General features: G+C 42.4%; 1 protein-coding gene across 1 annotated transcript in view; it reads left to right on the top strand.

The window, feature by feature from the left end:
• The window catches only part of kek6 (kekkon 6), a 43,579-nt gene that overhangs the window by 1,431 nt on the left and 18,688 nt on the right, over positions 1-23,460 (top strand). Inside the window, exon 2 of the mRNA XM_017245668.3 lies at positions 10,516-10,555. The gene's annotated coding sequence lies outside the window, so the exon portion shown is untranslated. The remainder of the gene's footprint in view (positions 1-10,515; positions 10,556-23,460) is intronic.

The following is a 23,460-nucleotide window of genomic DNA, read 5'->3' as shown; positions in this document are numbered from 1 at the left end:
CCGGAGTGCCATCCCGTTGTCCACCTAAATATAAACAAATTCTAGGAAGCAACCTTATTATGGACCCTTCTTAATACATTTCCTTTCTTTTTAAGCTTCCGCCAAGTTAGCCTTCCCTTTTCGTTTTCATCAATATCTTCAAAAAATACACAGTCCTTTGCGTTCCTTTGTGAAACGGTTGATGAATTCCTGACCATTAGATAGAAAAAAGTACATCCTATTAATTGTCACCAACTTAATGGCCTAAAAATCAATTGAGGGTCCTTACTTTTAAGGTTTCTAATAAACGACAGGAGTTTTTTGGCAGGATTTGGCCAGCATTTTAAGCAGCGCTGAAAAGTATGCTAGAAAAATGTTTAATTTCCTTTTAATTAATTATTTGAAATAGAAATTAAAATATTTGCTTCTTGAAGTTCAATTCAATTACTCAAAAACAATACTCGAAATCTGAAGCTAGTAAAAAAGGACCATGTTCAAATATCAATCTGCCGTATTAGGATATTTCAAATGTATTTCAATTCGTTCGGCTTAAAAATACAAAAACCCTATTAAGAAAATAAGAATTAATAAGAGACGCTTCTTGACAGAAAAAGTTACCAAAAATTAGACTTTGTTTCTTTATAATTCTCACATTCATAAAAGTTTACTTTAATTAATATGCAAAAATGCTAAACAGACAAAACCAGCAAGGGAAAACAAACAAACAATCCAACGAAAACATTTATGTAAACCCAAAGAGATGGAGCTCACAATTTTGGAAGTTGGGAAGCTGGAGAGGGAGCTTCGGGCATCCCCTTTCTGCTTTGTTGGTGATGGGTTGCAATGGCAACCGGATGCCACCGCAAGGTGGTCTTTGATGTCTGATAAGCAAATCCCGGTATTGTGACACCTTCAGCTCAATAGATGACCGACCCATCACCCGGTTCTCCGTAGCCGGTAGCCTGTAGCCTCAAGCCGGTTGCCCATTTTCCTTTTCCCGTCACCCTTCAAATCGGAAAAGTGGGCTGGAGGGGTGCGAGTACTTAATAATGCAAATACCCACAAAAACTTTTCGCTCGAGGAGTCTGGGGTATGGTGTACAGGATTCCAGAAGGGGCTTATCAAATTCTTAGAATGGCTTTGCAAAGAAATAGAAAAGTAAGCCAGAAAAATCGCATTCATTCAGCGACTGGCTGGGGTCCTGGCCAATTTGGTGTGGTAACAAATTATCACTGGCCGGGAAAATCAATAAACATTAATCTTGTTGCGATTTTGTCTATATCCCGCACATTATTTGCATAGTTAATGGCGCCACGGGTGCCGTCGGCCATTTAACGAACAGATTTAAGTTTGATTGGATGCCCCGGAACGGGCTCGGCAATTGTTATTAAAATTCTAACAGGATTTCTAAGCTGATTATGTACACTTGTAGTTATAATTTCTGACATCGATATCCCCAGTCTCGGCAAACAATGTTGAGGGATTCGTTTGCTTTTGCATTTGTATAATTAAAATTGGAACTCGAAGGTCTGAGGCCGAGTTTCCGACTGTCGAGTATTGGACTTCCTGGGCGAAAGATTGGACTTGCAGAGGAGAAACTTGAGATATGTACATACTTCGGCTATCGAATGGCAATTAACACGGATGTGTGGGCCGTGAAACCCTTGAGCAACCCCAGAGCCCCCAGATTGAAATCTTATTTGTTCAACATGGCGTATACATAATGTATAAATGAGTTTTCTCGGCGGCGCCGTGACATGTGAGTTTGGCATTAAAAGGAAACTGAAATGATTTTCCTAATAGACCCAGGGGATGTCTTCATTTTGATTGGCCTCTCCTTGAAGCTGCCCCCTCAGCAGCTTACCATAAAAATGTTCATTTCCATATTGATTTCATGAGCTTGTCATGCCCCGCAAAAAGCAATCTCATCGAAGGGAACTTTATCCTATGAAATTAAAATTTAATTTCAATTAACTTATCACATCGTTGCCAGCATCCGACACCCGAAACCCGACACCCAACACCCGACTGACACCAATAGGTATGCCTAACCCCGCCGCCGCCATATTCAACACATTGAACCTGGGCTAATCTACCACAAAATAGCTCGAGGAGGGGCCTGGTCCCCTTTCCCTGTCACCCTGCCAACTTACCAACTTTCCACCTTGAAAATTTCATAATTAAACGTTGCCCAGGCCCACGACCGAGACCGGTACCAGGACCAGGGCCGGCGAGAAGACCAACCAGACTGAGGCATAGCCATGGTTGACATCTTCAAGAATTCTAATTAAATCATCCCCAGAACTTTTGAGGACTTTCTGTGTTGATTCATGTTCCATGTGGCAGCTGCCCCAAGTTTTCCCAAAAATCTAGATACCAAATAAAAACGAAAAAAAATTCAAAAGAAAAAAACGAAATGGAAAACTTTGCCAAACATGCCAGAAGAATTTCCCTTGATTTCTATTTGTTGTTGTGGTTTGTTTGGCACCGACAAAAAATATATGACTACGATCTAGGGAGTATAAAGCCATGGTTTAGATAAAATTTGGCTTTATAATATTTTTCTTAATTCATCTAGAGAAAGACATCATCAGGGAACTATCAGGGAGTCGTTTAATAGATTCTACTATCTCGAGTTCTAGATGTATCTACCCGAGTCCTTTTCCAAGTGTAACTCCTTCTTTTACCGTTATCCATTTACCGTTGGTCCGTGTTTTATGCCGACTAATTTGTGGTGTTTGCTTTTGGTCTCTTCTGGCTCTTCTGCTGCTCCAGTGGCTCTGTTGCTGGCTGGGATTGCCGTCTAGGATTATGCAAAGCGGAAGGAGCCTGGACGGGGGTGTCAGTATTTCATGTCGCCACACAAACACATACGTACTCGCACGCTCGTGGATGTGTACAAGATTCATAGACTCATAAATCTTTGAGTATTGAAAAACCATTTTTGCCTATAAGAACTCATGCCGAAAAGTTTATCCGGCGTACACGCTTTCCGGCTGAGGGGCACACAATTGGCAGTGGGAGCGGGCGGCGTTGGGCGGCGAGGGATGGTTCTGGCCTGGCCCGAGGAGGCAGGGGCACGAGTTGCTGCAGGGGCGGAGGCAGGAAACATTCGCAAACTTGGCTTGAGGTGAAAGCAAACAACGTGACGCCGGACAACGAACACCAATGACGGTGTACAACACTGAATGGCAATTTAGTTGGGACTACAAATGGTTGCAGGGGTTCTTCGGTGGGTGGTAGAGTGGGTGGTGGCTGAGAGTGTCGCTTAAGCATGGCCAACATTGATGCTGACGGCCGTTTTGTGGAAAATCCACCAAAATAATATTGTTATGTACATTTTGCTGTGGACCTTGGATTCTGGTCAATGGCTAGGGCTTTAACATATGTACATATATATGCTTACAATAGCTCCGTATGCTCCAAGCTGTCTCCAACACACACACACACACACCCAGGCGCACACAAAAACACACACATACTTCCAACTTATTCAGCGAAGCGTTCGAACTGCGAGAAGGATATTCATGAAATGGAATAACTAATGACTTTATGCTAGGAGCGTGTTTTGTTAATTGCATTTGACGGCAACAGCGGCTAGCGAACGGGACGGGAGATGTTCAGAGAACGAGAGGGGCCTGGTTTGGGGTGCAGGATCCATGAACACTTAAAAAAATACTTTACGATAGTATTCAGAGTGAAAGGGATGATTTGTTTGGCAACACAAGAGCACATTTTTCCCACTGATAGTCATAAAATAATAAACTTAGTTTTAATAAGTGTAGAAAGACACTTTAATTATAGTTGAAATTAATTTATTTAAATTTCTTTTAGTTTTGTTTAGTGCACGGGCTCACAAAAACTTCGTTACCCGACTGGGGAGGCATTAACGGCGGATGGGAAAAAATTGTGGCACATACTCGGGCACACACTCACACTGGAATGGTTTCCTGTTGTGGCAACGAAACTTAACGAAATTAGAGGAAGCCAAGCAGTAGTAGCATGAAGCATGCGGCATGCGGCATGAGGCATGAGAAACAACAACAGTTGACACAGACCGCGGCTAATGAAACCGCAGTTGAAGTGGCAAAACGGGGAAAAACCAGGGGGCCACTGGCAATGCGAATACGAATGTGAATGCGAATGCGAATGAGTGGAAATGGCTACTCAAGTTACCCGCAGCTACAATTTTGTGTCTCCACCAGCGAACCCATCCCCGGAAAGCACACACCGCCCATTCTCCTCCACAAAATGATGGCGACAATTTGCCAATGGCTGCGATAACTTTTCCTAGTTCTTCCTCCTAGGGCAAAGGACATACCGTCATGCGAGTGTGTGTGGCAGCGTCGTGTTATCTTATTTGGCCGTTCAAAGGGTTACTCCATATCCCTAATTTGCAGGTCGCTAAATTACCCCAATTGACTGAGGACCCTGCTCGAGAAATGTTTCCATTCGAACTCTGAAATCCTCGATTTCGGAGATGAATCGACGTCCGTCGGAATGGAAATCAGTTAATTGATTAATCCTATTCATACATGTTTACCCCCGAATCAATCATTTCGTGAAGGTCCCGTCTAATTAATGGGTATATGTTAACGGATTTCATCGGAACTCTTATCTTGTTTTGTCTGGTATGTGGTTCGACCTAGACACATTCAAAGAAGCGTATAATCAAATCCAATAATTGGCATAGTTTTTGGTTCTGTGTGGGAATTTAATCCTTAAAGGGAGATCTTCTATTAAAGGTATAACCCAGTAGAAGTAAATCTTTTGTCTTTCAAGATTTACACAGATACGTTTAACGTATTACGTTATCGTCAAATATGTATATAATATATAATTCCACATGAGAGGTAATAAATATCCAACTAATATATCTAATCCATCAACTATTTTCAACTAAAGTTAATCCTATGAACCTTATTTCATTTGCTAACTGCTCAAAGACATCCTTTAATTCCTAACAGTTGGCTATAGTTATCCCCTAATTAGTGAGTCCGCATTCTAAACTCAACCATATGATGGCATCTGAAGAGCTTTAGCCTTCGTCATGCGAAAGTGTACTCGAAATTAATTGGCCATCTGTTCCCCTTTGCGACCAACTTGACTTTTCCAACCGGCCACCTCAATTATGAGAAAATAAATACTTAACTGCATTTTAATTAGGCCAGGAATAAAAAAACCGTACAGCTGGACTGGCAGGACTTGTGGGTGAGTGTATTAATGCATATATTTAATCTGGAAGTGTGCATAAAGCGAGACACACTTCAAAGCCAAAGCTCGGATTGGTCAATTCGAGTGGCTTCCTGGACGCTGGAGCTGGGTGACCACTTAATTATACGAATACTCGTGTTTGGGTCCTGTCACTTCTGCCTCTCTACTTTTCACTCTTTTGGCATCAGCAGTGATTTCACTCGAAAAAAAATACCTAAAAATAGTTTAAAACTTTATTATTATTTCAAACTAGATTGGCTAAACTATTTTTGAAACACATAATTTCTTATGTAATACGCTTATATTTTGCAAGTATAATTTCTAAATGCGTTTCTTCAAGTGTAGAAGCAACTGAAAGCCACACAAGCGAACACATCAGCACTCGCATCCCTCGCCCAGCCCGACTCTTGACTTCCTCAACGTTCAATTTGCGTACATAAATTCATTTCACTTTAATTACGAAGGTTTTCCGTTTAATATTTTATGCTCCTCCACCCGGTCGCCATCGCCACCCGCTGGTCGGAGCCCTTGGCAACGTTGTCCAGGCTGCTTCATCTGCTTAATGTCACTTATTTTCATTGCCCCCGCCCCGTGGAAACCGGGGACATCGACATCTCCATCTGCCGAGTTCCAGAGCTGGCGAGCTGCGAAGCTGGATGGCAATTTTCCCTTTTTTATTATTTCCCCGAGATGTTCTCGCATTTCGGCTTGTGTCTCTGGTAGGTAAATATTTCGACTATAAACCGTATTAAGGTATTCATAAATTGCCTGGCGATGCCGATGCTTAACCCCAACTGAACATCCAATTTGGTAATTCGGGCCGGAAAATTGAGAAGCCGGCGAATGGCCTATTGGAAAATTCGTTAACGGATCGGATGACATAAAAATGTCTCCGAGCGATGTAAGCTTCGATGTTTATGAGAGTAGCAACAAGCTAAGATCCAGAAATTGGGCCTTGGATTCGTTCGCCCCCAGGGGAGGGTAAATGAATAAAGGGGGCTGAGGTGGTTGGGTGGGGTTCTAAGGTGACACATTATAGAGCCAAAGTGTCGCGCACGAGATGCTCGTCAAATACCAACCAAATGGTGTAAAATGCCTCATTGAGTGCCGCATCCCAAAATCCCACTTACCTTCCGCCTTTTTCTTTTACTTGTGACCTCTCTTTCTCCGGCCATGGCTCCATCTCTTTCTGTATGTGGCGGAGGAGGGTTTCCACAGTGATGGAGCAAACTGTGATTGAGCTAAACTGGAATTAGTTTATAATTGCTCGCATTTCGCCCTTGTGGTTAATTGGAACCCTTGTGCGGCGAGGATGTGGATTTCATCCATCCAACTATTAAGCTCCAGGTTACCAAAGACAATGTATACACCACCCACCTAGGTGGTGGTGCAAATAAAAAGAAAATCAAAGTATACGGAGTTATAATCTCATAAGCCTCTTTGGTTGCGCTTTCCTTAAAAGCCTCAAATAGAGCATGGAAAGGACATCAGCAAGTGTAAGACAACGAAAGCTTAAATCTCAGGTGTCTAAGGTGGGGATTTTTAAATTGGGTGTATGGGAGTGCCATTTCACATCACTTTAATGCTCAACCTTAATGCCAATCCTTTAAATTACTTTTTTTTCCAACTTAATTCCAATTCCATTAATACGCCGGATAGCCCGTGATTCAATCACTGACTGCGACTGTTCACGCATCACCGATGTGGTGACATGCCTCGCAGCATCGGGCGACGATTGGGTTCCACGTTGTACGCGAATCCGGCTGAAAGAGCCGTAGACGGAGTGGCAGCCGGAGAGGGAGTGCGAGTGGGAGCCAAATCAGAATCCGGAGCCGGAGACAGCCAACAGTATTGCTATCGACATGGCACCAGACACACTAAAAACAAGTTTACCTTGACCTTGGTAACTGATAAGCAATTAAAATTAATTGAACATTTTACAGATGGTACTAGAATTTCAAAACAATTGAATGGCAATCGAAATTTATATTGGTATCAGATTACTTATCTTAATTAATTGATTATATTGATAATATCTTCAAATTTATTGAGAATTATTTAATAAGGTATTTCTTACTTAAACATATGTAGAAATCAAATCTTATAGAAACAAACATTATAAGAGATTTCAATTTAATATTTAGTTATTTCTTCTATAGCTAAGACTATAGAGCCTTGTATAGGAAAGAGATCTATTGCTTTAAGTAGCTTTCATAGAATTTAAATAGAATTTTATATTTATTAAAAGAGATATTGAAGTGAAATGACTTAAAATATCTTACTGTATCTTAAAATGTTTAAAAATTCGAACAAAAATAAATATTTAGTTAAAGTTCAGATGACAGTTAAATCGGATGAGAGTATTTATTTTGCAATAAAAAATATCTTTTTGCGATATTTTCATTACAAGATTTTCATGGTCAAATTAGATATTTGTTTAAGTTATATTTCTCTATAGGGTCAAGAATTTTTTTTCAGTGCCAAAACAGCGACGATGACAACGACGAACAGCGACAGCGCAATTGGTTTTTTGGGGAGACAACAAAGAAAACGAACGACGATTGGGTGGAGTTGCGGCCAAAGTGGGTACAATGTACCCCGGCGGGGGAAGGGGGGTGGGTGAGTGGGTGTTGGGGACTGTGAGGAGGCGCGTGATGGCGGGGAAGTTAGTACACGAGGCTGCCAAAGACGTGCGTGGCTGAGATTTGTTTTGCTCTCATCCGCACACTTCCTGGGCTTTGCTAACTTTTTGCTCGCCCCTGCTAATGTGCGGCATCTGAGTCCTTCAGTCACTGTGTGTGCTGGTGTGTGTGTATGTTTTACAACCGCAACCTGTGGGGCGGGGTAAAAAAAAGGGGGGCGTCACACACACACACCCACACACCAAGACCCAAAGCCCACCATGAACGGAGCAGAAAATAAAATCGTGGGGAGAAGAGCGGGCCAAATCGTTGCCTTTTTTATGTGACCATTTCCACTGCGAATGCGACTGCGTTCGTGTTCATTAACGTTGCTATTACATTTTAACACACCGAATCGGAATGTGTCCTGGCAACGTCCTTGCCACGCCCTCCACCTCCAGTGTCGTGGCATTCACCGCCCCTCGTTAGCTTTTACTTTCAGTTGTTTTGTTTGCTGTTGCTTCTGTGCTTCTCTGCTCTCAGAATGTTGAAATATCCTGTTTAACTTTATTTCATTTTTCCACAGCATCCTACACGTGGCCACGGCTCTGCTTCTTTCCCTTGCCTTCCTTCCGGTGCGTGTGTGTTTGTGTATTTGTATGTGTTTGTGCTTTAGTTGGCATGCATAAATTTTTACGTTTGTTGTTGTCTTATCAGATCATTTATTTGCGTAACCTCCATGCCCCCTGACCCCCTGAACCCGGGCAGCCTCTGACAGCCCTCGTACAGCCCCCTTTGCACTGGCATTACTTGTGTTATTTGCATGTTGTAGAAAAATATCAATTTGCGTACCTCCGACGTCGATGGGAGTCGGTCGGTTGGTCGTTTAACATTTTCCGCTATTTACCAGGGCCTTTGTCCTTTTTCCTTTGGCCCGCCTTAATTTGCCGGAGACACACACGCAATCGCACACCCACACCCCCCCTCACAGAAGAACACTTGAAGATACGCGAGTATATCTAGAATGTTGTGCAAATGTTTTCCTTCTTATTCTCTTTCGGGGGCTGGTCCTTTGCCAGGACCCATTTGAATATGAATTTATATCAATGTGTCTGGGGCGCTGCGTATACGCAATTTATGTCTGGTGTCTTAAGTAGGGCCACGCTGCGTATACGCAATTTATTCAATTCGCCATTCGTGGCGCTATTTGCATAACTATATTGTCCAGGCCCGGTCCAGAAGTTCTCCAGCTCCCGCCTCGCGTGATAATGTAAATTTCCCGCCTCAGCCACTTCGTTTCTATTTGAGCCAGTATTTATCACTTCGCTCTACTGTCTTGCCACCCATTTGACCGCCCAGCCATTAGCCGGTTAGCTGAAGCCCCGGGATGGCCGACGAAGCCCAAGCAAATAAGGTGAAATGCAGCTCGGACTTATACCCACGAGTCACGTAACTTCCTGTCCAAGCCACCGCCGCTGTCGCCTTGGTTACTGGATACTGGATACGGGATACTGGTTACGGCCCGGACTCTAAGCCGACTTCGAGTTATGAGCCACCAAGTGGCAGAAGACACTTGGCAGTGGATTCATAAATTTAATGCTTAGCAGCAGTTCAGCACCAACTTCTGCCGCTGCCCGCCAATAACTTTCCTGATAATATCTGGAAATCACCCGGCAGTGCTCTGGCTTTCTCTTTCGATTTTGCACAGGACGAAAAATAATGGAAAAGGCATTAAAGTTCTGCTCTCAATCTCTGGAGAAGGTGCCCCGAAAATATTATGTCATTAAAATTACGAAACTAAACTATGTTTCTGCAAAAGTTGTAAGCACCTCAACCACTATAAGCCACTAACCACAAGAAGTCTAAGATTCATAACTATTTTTTTCCGTGTGGTTTGGTCGTTAGCACATTTCATGTTGCATACTTTTATGTGTTACAGATTTTTCGGCGCGAACGCGGCTCTAATGAGAAGCCGAGTAGTGGCGGTGGCAGCAACAACTATAACCACATCATCAACTTTTGGCCCAACTATGTGTCGTATACGTAATGTGTGTGAATAGAAGAGCGTAGCCAGTGGAATGAATGAATGTGTCAGGGCGGGTGGCAGGGAGAGTAGCCGTGGTACTCGCCCACATTTGCGCACACAATTTTTTATGGTTGGTTAACTAAATTTACTTTACTGCCTTCCAACAGCAATAAGGATACTACAGAAATGCACAGAGCGACCGACCCAAGATAGAGCCAGGAAATATATACGGCCTTAATATTGAAAACTGATCAAGTTGATTGAATTGCCAGTCAGTGAAATAGAAACTAATGAATGGTCCGAGACACATAGCCCACACAACAGAGAAACATAAACATAAAAACCAATATCTCGGGTAAGCCCAACAGATCTGAGATTCCGTATTGATTTCATACCCATTGTTGATTTGGAGAACCTTGGATTTCGATTGCGAATGCGAATGCATAAATTCATTAATAACGCTCTCGCACATTATGTTCTCGGTCCCTGACGAGCTTTAAAGTGCGTTATTTGCATGTACTTACTTCTGTCAGACTTTCCTGCAAAGAATCATGTCTACAGTGGGTACCCCTAGTTATGATACTATTATCTATGATTTGAAAGTACATAATATTTATTCCATATATGTATATTTTAATCAAATTTAAATTAATATTTTTTGTCTTTTGTTTACAGACCCTTTGTGGCTAGTTACCCACTACAACTGTTGAATCCTGTGAGTAAGTCTTGATTTCACTGTACAAGATACTTATTTATTTATGTGCGAATGATTGTGTGTGTGTATTGTACACCCACATAAGCTGCCAAGTATTTACTGAGGATATTTAGCAAACATTTACTGTCGCCAAATATGGGGAAAACGAAGTAGGAAAGACATACAGAGTGACACTGAGATGGCAGGGCTTTCAGTGGGCGAGTCTTTCCTATCGGCTCCCCAGTCCTTATCGATATTTGCCAAATAATAAAAAAAAGTGGCAGGCCGCACAAACACAAAGTGTACGGAGGGGCGATAAAGGAGCAGGCTCAGTTGTCATGCTGGTTTCTACGTAACTCCCGCCCTGGGTCGCTGGGGTCTGGGTCGGGGTCTCCCCTGCCAGGCTCAACAGCTCAATCTGCTCCGATTTTGAGTGGTACGAGTATCCTCAGAGGTCCCAGATGGGTCTCCGTCTTTTTTTTCTTCTGCTTTCCTTATCCACCAAAGTGGGCGAGAGTCATGAAAAATTACGCAGGGCATTTTGTTCGCCTGTCGTCTCGGTTCTTGAGATATTCCAATTTTTGAAGTGTCAAAAATATCCGCTTATGTATCGAAAGACATACATATGTATATTTTATACGTCTGTGTGCATGTATACACATAAATATGTAAGCAGATAATGGCTGCTTTTGCCTTGCCTTCGTTTCGTTTAAAATTTTCTTTTTATTCAGTTTTGAAGTTGGCCAAAACAAGAGAGACAGGCAGGCAACAAAGAAAAAATTGATAATTCCTTGGCGCAAAACTTTCTGGCCAAAAAGGAGCAAAAAAAGAAATGGCAAAAAAAGGGGCGAACTGAAAGGAAAGTTCAAATCAACATATTGATTTTTGTTGGCGAAAGAGGCGTGCCCCAGCCCCCAGCCCCCAGTACCAAACCACGACCACAACTACCGCTGCGATGCGAGTGCGAGTGCGAGCGAGTACATAAAGCCGATGGTGACGTGTGTATCTTGTATCTTTGCTGGTACTACCGACGCCGCTGGAACTGGAGTTGTAAATGCTCCCGGACTCGGAATCGGACTCGGACACGGACATGTTTGCCAACTGGCGGCGGACAGGGCATTTGCTTGTTCACAACTTTTATTTATTTATGGTTTGATATTTATTTATTTCCCTCCACATTTATTTTGCAAGATTTTGTCTAGATACGAGCATTTCCATGGCTGCTCTTAATGGCTTTTACGTACAATTTCAAGCAATGAAAAAGTGCTGGCTCTTTTCAACGAATTTAAGAGCCCAATTGTAGCGCAGCTGTGCAATTTCTCTAGATGACTGGTTTAATTTTTGTACCCGGTACTTGTGGAGTGCAAGGGTATATTGAATAAGTGTGGATGTATGTAATAGGGCTTAGGTATCATCTCCAAACACCTAAAAAAGATGATTGTTCTTTATTAGCATTATCGGAGGAGGCCATAAACCGATGACTTTCTGAGACTATAAAGAGATTGAGTTATATAATTAAGCATCTAGACTCCAATAATCCCCACTCAGCTCAAGTATGTTTAAAATTTTAGTAGAACTGTACCCCTTAAGGTTTGGGTTGGAAGAGAAAAGTACCGGGTATCATATAGTCGAGAAACTGGACTGAAATCTTCCCAACTTATTTATTTTCCTTTTGAGTATAACATGGCCCAGAGCTGACCTATCGAAACGTCAGAAACATTGCTTCTGATGGTTCACAACTCACTATTTGTTTAAGGTTTGATATTTATTTATTTTCCCTCATATGTATTTGACTAGTTTTTCCCAAAGCAGTTTTTTTATTGGATACCAGCTTTTCCTTATTTGTTTGTTTTTTGTCGGAAAAGCCTAATTGTTTTATGTTTCACGTTTTTTTCGGAGCTTCATTTAATTTTCGGTAAACATTGTTCAATTGCTCAACAAAAAACGGTGTTTAAGGTTTAAGCCAAACAAGGACTACAAAGTTCAGTGGTTAACAACTATATTTACGGTTTCATTTATGTATCTATCCGTTGTCCGCTATTTAAACATAAATTTAGCAAATGAATTGGAATAAAAAAACGATTGGAATTAGAATATTTGAGCATATTTTGGTGCATATTTTCCAAAGCCCCACTTAATTGGCTTTTTGTGAAATGTGGGATATAGCTCGGGTTTCGGGTTTATTAAATTAATTTTAAACTTTCGCGGCTAGCCGAGCCGCAACACAATCGAAAATGTTTGCAAACTTTCATTTTAGCCATTTTTGCAATTTGGCAAAAACATTTGGCAGACTTCTTCTAATGAGTTTTCTTTGTTCGGCTCTCAGTTAGAAATGGCAAATTGTTTTGTTGCCAAACAATTTCACTGACTGGGATACTGGGCCGTGGGTTTATTAAATTTGGTTAAATCTTTCCCAGCTGCCCTGGCCTGACCTACATCAAAATCGGTTCCCACTGCAGATTTGTTAACCCTTTCGGGTCCTTCTCTGGTTTGATTTGCTCGGCCCAACTTTTTCCAACTGTATAAAGTTTCAATTTGTTTGTCTTTTTCCTCGGTTTTCTGTTTTGCTTTGGCTTGCTTCTCTTTTTTGGCTCTCTCTCCGCTTTGTTTGGCGCATCCTTGCACATGCTGCCCCCGCGTCCTCCCCCTTTAAAATGGCAATTTAACAATGAAAAATTAAAAGAAAATTCAAAGTTTTTCTTTCTCTGTCGACGGCGCTGGGCTCTGGAAAGAGGCTTATATCCCGTATCGTTTCGGATCGGGTCTACCTAAGTAATTACAGTTGAATGGTGACTACAAACAAAGAGGAGAAAGAGGGGGAGGGGGAAGGGCGAAAGGACGAGATGCAAGAGTGTAAACGAAATAAATGGTGTGTGCAAAAGAGATAGAAACGCTTGGTGTTTTTCCGCTTTTTTGTTCATTTCGCTTATGCCGGAAAAGGGTTTTCCTGCAAATATTTAACAACGAGCCCCATTTGTCATAGGAATGTTCTCTCCTTTTTTTAGACAGAGAGAGAGAGTGTGCTGTCACGCGCATTTTTTTTAGGACACTGTGATGTTTAATTAATTAGAGGTCCTTTAAATATTACATGGCTAATTGCTGGATGCGAGAGGGCAGTCGCTGTTCGATAGTGTGATCGAATGAATATTGAATTGCAATACCGATTGGCTGGATAATTCAATTTATGGACTGAGTTTAGAAACCGGTTTGCATAACAATGCGCATTTGCATGCCCCAATAAGTAGGCAACATAAATAATTTTTCACTTTGCCCACTCACACAAATGAAAACATATACACATACACAATACAAGCGCAGTGAAAGCTCTTTTAAAATATCATTAGCATACACACACACACAGACATACAAACAGCGAAACACATCTGAGACCTGACCTCCCGCCGACCCATTTGAGAAGATTTAAAGCATTTTTCATGTTGCCTTTTGCCACTTTGCTTTCGCTTATGTCAACTGGGTATAGCTAACAAATACATACATAAATCCACCCGAGGGCTCCCTTCAGTAGTAACATGAAAATTTGCTGGTTCGTTTTGTCGCTCTCGTCCTTCCAAGGATCTCCCAGCCCAAGCCACCCAGCCACTCAACCCCCCAACCAATTTTTAGCCGTTTTAACCGTTGCACGCATCTTTTTATGTGTGTTTTGTTGCTCCTGCAAAATTTACAACGGAACCAAAAAGTTATGAAACTCATTAAAACACGAAACTAATTCAAACACCCCGGGCCTAATTGCCAACTCCGAATGCCGAAATGCCTCAGCCGAAAGCAAATGGAGAGCTAAAGAAGCGGCCAAGCCCGGGGCTTGGAGGCCGGGGGGGTAGCCCAGGCTCGGAGCATGGCGGTTGTCCTTCGCAACGTTTTGGTCTGCTGCCTGAACGATTCGCTGGCGAATCCAAAAAATTATTTAGCGTTAATTTCCATAGAAAAATGTGCGCGTCAACAGAAATTAAGTGTCCCAGCTAATTTAACACAGCGCTGGGTCAGCGCTCTTGCTTCTGTCTCTTTTCTTTCACTCTCTCCCTCTCCTCTCGCCTCTTGATACATTGGAAAAAATGAACCAATGTATTTCTGGAAATAAAAGCCAATTTAAAATTGAAGGTCATGGCCTCTTGGCCTAATAATAGAAGCCTTTGGTTGTGTGTTAAAATAGCAGATGCCCTTTGATCCGACAGTTTAATTCGGGATCAATCACTCCCACGCACTGCTGGCTGAAGCCCGTTCTGAAGAGCTTCTATGGAAGACAGTTGGAATCAGAAGTCTATGTGGCCCATGACGTATGAGTAATTTTTGTGTCATGGGTCGCATTAAAAACTAAATAATTGGTATTGTTTGAGTATTTTCTAGGAAATTTGATGCTCCTTGTGTCTGTTGGCTATTGTTTACAACCAGACATGTCTGCCACTTTTTTCAGTGTAATTTGGAGCTGCCTGGAGCGCACCGCAGCTGGTGGGCCGCAGATGCCTGCGACGCGTTAGAATACTTACAATTTTAATTTGAATAATTTTGCAGGCTCTAAACGTAAATTACCCTCGCATTACTTTTTTTCGCCCCTGCCTTGGCTTATTATTATTTTTTTTCACATTACTTTTCGCATGCTGACACTCCATCGTCCTGGCATAGCCTGGTATAGCTTATTTTTTGTGCATAAGCATTTTGAAAGATTAAACTTGGCGCACTTGAATGTTATTACACGTACCACGAGCCAGCGCCAACACTTTCATTTATTATTATTTTTTTATGCCCAGCTCAAACCCAAAAACCAAAAAAAAACCCAGAACCAAAAAAAGGAAGAACGCCCTAACCCCAGCCCAATTGTCGCCGTCCCCGCACATCCTGCCCGCTGCCATCAGCAAGCCATACAGAAAAATCACACATCGTTAGCTCAGCAGTTTTTTCCCTTTTGGTGTTTCCTTTTTTCCGTTTTTTGTGCCCTTGTCCCAGTGGCAGTGAGTTGAGCTAGGAAACTTGGGTCCCATAACGCGGCATTTATTTTGCGCTCCTCCTGTAGAATTCTGTTTCCATAAAAATTGCTTTGCTTGCTCGCCTGCCTGCTCCTCAGTCACTCAGCGAGGTCCTGGAAGTCCTTGCTGACGCTGAAGCTTCTGCTGAAGAAGCGTCTGTCTTTCGGCCAACTGTTCGGTTTGAGTTTTGTGGAAACATTCGAGCTATTCGAACACACACACGTTCAGCCGGGCGGAATTAGCTGGAAAAACATGGGGCTATAATATGAAATGCTCTTTCAAAGGGTCTTGAGACCAATAGATCCATCGGATATATTATAATATAGTTAAAAACTCACCTATCTATATGTAGACATTTATATAATTCTCTATCACCTTAACCATTCAATTTTAATAAAAGTTTTGTAATTAATTCTCAGGCCCCAAGGCCTTATTTTGTTTACCTTTTGAATTAATTAAATGACGAACTCACGTATAATTCGCATTATGGTACTCACTGCATTGGTTATTTGCTGATTACAAGTTTACATACTTCACCGCCAGCGGGAAGCCACAAGTTTCCCGATTCATACATATTAATTTTATTATTAAGGTCTAAGTTTTTATTTGAAACATTTGAGCGACTCGCCCGGAGCGGCATTTATGGAATTAAATGAATAATTTGGCATTTAATTATGGTTTGAAATCAAGTGTCTGTGCATACATTAGAGTAACTCTGGGATTAGTCTTGTTCGAAACTCGTGATACTTTTGTTCAGGGTATTCGGGAAGAAGAACATTCAAACATGTGAAAATACGCATACGCCGTGTAGACAGCGCCGAGCTTTATGCTCATAGGTTTTAATCTGTGTGTGTGTGTGTGTGAGTTGTATCTGTGTGTGTGCTCATGTGTGTATGCGTTTGTGAGCTCAAAGTTTCTTTATTTAATTCAGTGAACTGTAAAATGTGCTGAAATGTTAGATTATTGCTTTTCGCCCAAAACCCCACTTAGCCAGAGAGACTAGTGCTTCTAGCTGGCTCCTTTTTGCCCCGGCTCCTTTATCCTGTCGGTTCCTTTTCCACTTTGTGCCCATCCGCTTTCCGAGTGTGAGTGCGAGTGTGTGTGTATTCTTTTCGCGCTTATTTAGCTGCTGTTTCAGTTTCTCTCTCCGCCATAACAATTTCCAACTGCAGTCCTTTTCACGAAGATAATGCGTTGATAACCTCAGCAAAGGAAAACCCTCAGCCTCAGAAAGGCGGCGAATGGTAGAGTCCTGGCCAGGCCAAAGGGAACGAAATTGGGCAATTTGCTTACACACAAAGTAAGAAAACGAGCCACGAACCTCAACAAGAGAAAAGAAATGGGTATAGATGAGAAAAAAAAGTAAGCCAGCGAACGTATGAAAGAATTTAGAGAAAGTTGCCCGGGACCGGGTTCGCTTCTTCGGCAGAAGTTAGCCTGGCCAACAGGACCTTTTTATTTTACTTTTTCCTCCTTTTTCCGTTTGTTAGCTTGATGGAATGATGGCCATGAAAGGTTAACGGGACACGTGTCCGTGCTCGCTGGTGAATGCAGAATGCGAAAGGATAAGACCAAGAGTTTTTCATTTTCACACTCAATGGGGCTCCGAAAAATGTAAAAAGACTGCCGCTATTTATCAGAAAAATTAATTAAAAATAATATTTTCAAATTAGCCCACGAATCAATCAGCCGGATAAAGAACTCGGAACGAAAATGGCCGATAATTGTAAATAGTAGTCACTTTTTCTTTGACCTTTATTTAAATTATCTTTTTGCCTGCCCTCATCTATTTGTATCCTGATTATATCCCATCGATCCGGGCTGCCTCACCTGCCCGAATCATCTTATCTTCAGTTGATTGCTCGTCGTGGCCGGGTCCCTTCATGAAAAATTCCGTGCATGCATTGACCAAATTTTTCTTAGTCCAATAATCTTAATGACGAAACTTAAAATTTACGTGAGCTGCCTTGAGTTATTCGCGCCCGCCATCGCGGCAGGAGATTACCTGTTACCAGCTGACAGTCCGTTGCCCTGTCCCTGCCCCCTTGATCCCGATGGTGGGGGTCCTTCGCCCTTGTTTGCATAAAGATATGCTATGTATTAAAAATCCACCAAAGATGCGGTTCAGCTCTGAAGGGAGCTTAAGTGCGGCACGGGGAGGGCTCAGGGGGCAGGGGCAGGGGTCAGGGGAGGTGGCACGCTCGAAAAACGCAGCTTTGCTAGTATATATGTATAGGTGGGTATATATATGTGTCAATATAAGCGTTACAAGGGGCTCTGCGAATTGGGGTCGACAGCATCGACAATGGCGGCGGCAAACAAAGTGTTGAGCAGATTGGCTTTTTGACGGACAGCCCTACAAGGAGCCAGGATGAATGTTCCACAGCGCGAAATAGTAGAGCTTCTTTATAGAAATTTAAAGAATGCTGTATTTCTCTAGAAAAAAGCGTGTAAAACAAGTCAATTAAGTCCAAAAGATTTTAAATATTAAAAATATTAAAATTTGAAACTAAACACTTTTTGCAGTGGTTATACATATTTTATATGCCTCCTGTGTAAAAGCCATTTGTGTTTGGCCTATAATTTAATGAAGATGTTTGATTATAATTTGACTCCATTTCGCCCTCCTCTAAGCCTATTAGGTGCTCCAGAATGTCCTGCCCAGTAATTATTTCAATTTAAACGCGGCGATGGAAAATCTTTTAGGGCAATTAGTATCCAAACAATTAGGCCGTCTATCTTGGAGTGTGGAAACTGCAGCATCTGAAATTGGCATTTAAGATGCGCCCATTGCTGGGTGACGGAGGCTCCTTGCCGCTGGCTCCTGTCTTTTTCCGCGCTCCCTACCTCCCTTTCGCTGTGAGGTCTTTGGGCAGCTCGCTGTTTATGTCCTGGCCCGTGGAAATGTCTGTCTGTCTGGTTGGCTTTCTGCTGCTTTGCTCGTTCGTGCCTAACGAGCTGCACTCCAAAAAAGGACCAAGAAACAGCGCTCCTGGCGCTCAGACTTCGACGATGGCGGGATGCCGATGGAATGGATAACCAAGTCGGTGGATGGCTCGTTGATTTCGTCTGATTCCCAGCAACCAAATAGAGAGAAAGTTACACTGAACAAATATATTACCAAGCGAAAATTTTAGTTAATAGGACTCATATATTTTTTATAGCTTTTAAAAGTGATTTTATAGTTTAATAAACTTTATTCATAAATCCTATTTAGCCCTTAAGTTTATTAGTTCACTATTACTTTTTATAACCAAAGAAACAAAGTTTATTTACAGTGCAATTGGACAGACAGATGGAGAGTCCTCGTGGAGTGCCCTTCGCGGTGCCTCCTTATCCTTGGCTTCGCGCTGATTGTTTGCCTTGTTGTTTCGCCACAGATTGTTGATGTTCGATTTAATTTTAGCCCTTGCTGATTTTTGCGTTATTTATTTTATTATAATACCCTTTACATTTAACGGCGCGATAAGGCATATTGACTTTGACATTAATTGCTGGCAGAGGAGTTCCTTCGGCTGGGCCTCGAGGCGGTTTCCTGCCACTTGAGCACGCATTTTATTGGCGGTCATTAACGTCAGCATCAAGTCCCAAACGGGCTGCCGGGCTGGTCTGGTGGCGAGTGGGCGGTGTGGCGCGTACGTATGCGGTGACAGGTGGCATGCGGCAGGTGGCGAGCGTGGGCGATGGCGCTGGCTAAGGCTGTGGCTGTGGCTTAATTGCTGATTTGTTGTCTTGGCTGCTTTGCCATTGGGGTAATTGCATTCGTGCGGTAAATATATTTGAGACGCCAGTGGATGCCATTAAATTTAATCACCTTAAAACTAATTCGAGGAAGTCAACTAATTACGGCACAGATAGTGCTGCCAGGGCCGCCGACAATGAAGCTCCTATCCTGGCCCGATTGGCTAAACGTGTTGATAGTTTCGATTGTTTGCTTGTTGTTCTTGGCCAAAGACAATCAAGTGGTCGGGCTGACTGGGCTGACCGGTCTTGGTCATCATATTTGTCCATCCACTAGCCAGGATATTGCCAGGCTATATTTTCCCAGCACACACACACACACTACTCTCCTGCGATAACACACACACTGCCACATAATAATAATAATCAAACAATGGCGAATGGGAAAACAATGGAGTTTCATTTTCATGGCCGGCAGTTTAGCAAGGACCCTAAGTAGCTTTGGTAAATGGTTTAAGCCATTTTCGTTCCTTCCACTGGCTTGACCAGAAGTGGTTCCAGAAGTTTCTATTAAGCTTTGGGGTGCACTCTTTAAACCTGTTTCTTGGAGAATCTAATGGTCTAAGAACTCTCCAGTCTGTCTTTACACATTACACTTGACAAAACTTAGGGGCAGGTTCGATAAAAGATAGATATTCTTAGGAGTTGCTCATGGAAGAAGTTACCGATATTATCCGTACTTGTGCTGCGACATCCGGCTTTGTCCTTATCCAGTCAGATATCCTGCCTTGCTGAGTGTATTTGCTCTTCCGTTGCACTCAGCCCCCCAGCCACGCCTCCCGCGGATACCACTCCGCCCTCTCCGGCTGCTAGTTGAGTGTCTTAAGCAGTCGCAAACACGCTCATAAATATTCATATAGCTGGGGAGTATTTGCAATTGCTTTGTCTCTTTCTCCTAGGCCACCCTCTGACTCTCCCTCCTGGCCACTTTCCCCTTTCTCCCTGCCCGCTTTCTCTTTGTCTTTGGCCTGTGTTTGGGATTCTGGGGACATTACCTCTGCGTTGACATTGCAAATAGAGGCAGACAATGAGGAAGGATATAGTGTTGTGGCGTCGCATCTTGTTGGCCAGGTCCTGAGCATTGTGTATGTCCTTAAGCTGATTTCGATGCGAGCACGTGCCTAATCAAATGCCAAATTAAAATGATCTAGAACGGCTCTGCGTGTATTTTTAGCCAGCGCCCCCACCTGCCCAACCTCCTGCTGGCGGCCACCACCACCCACGTGGAAGTCACTTCGATTCGCATTTGCTTGTAATCTGGCGAAATCTCTTGAAGACTTTCAGGGATTAGCTTACTAAATTCCGACTCTGGCCCAACAATGGCGGGTGCCTGGTGTGTTGGTACGTTTGTGCGTATTATTTGTACGGCCTTTACAATTTAACGCACTGCCAAGTTCAAATACACAAAGGCAGCCCGAAAAAAAAAATAGAAAATAACACACAACACAGCCGAAGAAAGGCGCCTTGGATTGTAAGAACCGGGCAGGGGCACGGGGGCGCTAGGTGAAAGGGGGCGAGTGGAAGGCCGTCCGGGAGGTGGGCCCGACCCGCCCACTCACGCCTCCGTTGGCAATAATTTACGCAACTTTGCTCCTCTTTTGTAAAAATAAATATATATAACTTACAAAAGCGCCGCAGGGGAACGCCGAACATAACCCCAGACGAGGGGCAAATTTCATAGTAAAAGACCGTTATATTACCACATAAGTGAGGGACCTCAGGGGCTGGGGGGTGCGATGCCTCCAGTTCCCAAGGACTGGCTGGGCAAAACAATAACTGTACTGCCCAAAAACATTTGTCAAAAATACCAGTAGCGGGCGAAACCGAACCAGAACACAGAAAACCGAAACCCAAAAACCGAACCGAAACCAAAGCGAACCGCAGGACTCTGGCTTTTCAAAAGTGGAACAAAACAATCTTTGTTCAATATTTTATTATCGTAATTTAATATTTCGCCAGGCGTCATGTCAACGCTTCGCCAAAGCCCCTCCCACAGCCTTCCTTTTCACCGCCTTTTGTCTGCCGCCGCCTATACATTTTTTCAACGCACTGTGTTTAATATTTATTAAAAAGTCATGTGCGTGCTGCATCACCGGGGAATTACAATATTTCTCTCCGGCGGCGACAAATGAACGATCCGAAGCCGCTTAGCTGGGATTCGGGCGCAATCTGCGACTTTTTGCCTGTCTGTGTAAGTGGGTGTTGGTGAGCGGGAGTGGGATAGGGAGTGGGAGTGTGTCATTCTGGGTGAACCTCAACTGTGCGGGAAATTTGAGATGAAAGCAAGGCGATTAAGTTGAATGCCTTCCATTTTGTACAGGTGGTTTCCAAGGCAAACTATTGAAAATGCTTTTGAAATTCTATACATACATTCTATAAGGCCCTTCGAAAAGTTTTAGTGGTGAAGGTATTATACATAAGAGGTAGTGATAAAGTAGTCATTATTTTGACATGAAAATACGAATAAGCTTGGAATTACGCATAAAATTGCCATATTCACAAAAAATCGATAACAAATCACCGACTAAGAATCGGATGCGGAACTAAGTACAAATCTCCAGGGTCTAACACATCTATGATTTCTCACCTATACAGAATCCTTACCAAATAATTTAAGATATTTCTCAAGAACAGAATGTCAGTGAAGTGAATGTCATCGTTGTTGCAAGTCACTAATTTCCTAAAGAAATTAAAATTAATCGAAAAAATCTATAGAAAATCGATTAAAAACAGATTTTATAGAATGTTGAATGTAGTTTTAATTAAAGTAGATCCATGAGTTTTTAAAAATATTCCGCATAAAAATTTGAAAAGATATACCCATCCTATCGAAAATATCTACAAAACCTTGATTGAAAACTTTGCAAAAAGAAATCCGTCTTAGTACTCTAATGGCTTACGACACTTGGCCTGGATTTGTTTTTAATTTTCTTCATTTCCACATAAACCAATTGAATTAGTGGGTTTTGGTTTTGGGAAAGGTCCGCCCAAGTGAGTGATTGTGTGGTTGTGGTATAAAGTAATTGCTTTCGGAAAGCGTTTCTCGTCAAGGCCTAAAACAGCTGTCGGAGTATGGGATGGCACCCTCATCCTTCCATTCGAAACACCCTTCTCCAGTGTCACCTCTCAAAATGCAAAATAAAGAAGAGAGCCTACTTTCACAGGCCGTCTGCTTCATCCGCTGGCCTGTAATTTCATTTTTACGTCTTTGAAATTTTGCATTTGTTTCATCGAACGCCTTCATTACATTATATAGCACTGACAAGTGATGCGGAATCGTTTCGGAGCGTCGGCGCTTTACAGTGGGATGTGTGGGTGTTTTCGACAAATGCTTTGTATGCGAATTTATTATAATTAATTCAATTACCGCAAATTCGTCTGATAAATAAATAAACAAACACACAATACCTGCTGTTTGAATACCTGCTGTTTAATGGATTTAATTAATATGCAATTCATTATTATGCAGGGTTAATTTATTATAAATTGAATTTTACAAATATAATATAGATTTCAAATTAACGATTAAATTTTAGGCCATTAAACAAGTTAGTTTTGCCAGCAAAGTGTATTGTTTTAAAATACAATAAGTCGTTTAATAAAAGCAATTAAATATTGAATTAGGAGACTGTCAGTGTGGTCCAGAAAAGAATGAGGAATCTGAATAAATGATTAAGGACTCACTCGTTTCGAAAGACATTTAATTCCATTTTTGATGGCATTGAGGAAACCTATCCAGTTGCCATCAAGGAATGATTCGATTGATTAAAAAAGTATGATTCCAGAGGCCGGTCACTTTGTTTCCACTGAATAATTAAACGATTTTTGCGCCTTCATCGCGCGGACGTGGTGCGTGCATATATCCACTCAACTTTTACTCAATTAAGTGTTTACTTAAACTGAAAATCAATGTTTATGCCTCATTTACCAATCTTCTGCCCATTGTGCATGATGGCTTGGTCTGGACCAGGCCAAGAACTGAACGGCAGCACGAGGAGTACGAGGAGTACTGTACAAGGACGTGGCTGTCGGATGTCGGTTGTCGGTTGTCGGTTGTCGGCTCTTGGTTGTTGGCTGCTGCCTGCCGGGTGACGGGGATCCTTCGACAGTCACGAAAAGGAATGCATGAGCCGCTCTGCCTGTCATTTAGTATGTAAATTGAGATAAATCGTTTCTCGTGCCTGCCACACAGCTACAACATATACA

This window comes from Drosophila bipectinata, chromosome 3R (genome assembly GCF_030179905.1).
Source record: "Drosophila bipectinata strain 14024-0381.07 chromosome 3R, DbipHiC1v2, whole genome shotgun sequence".
Lineage (NCBI taxonomy): Eukaryota > Metazoa > Arthropoda > Insecta > Diptera > Drosophilidae > Drosophila > Drosophila bipectinata.
This window is presented reverse-complemented; position numbering and strand designations above follow the sequence as displayed.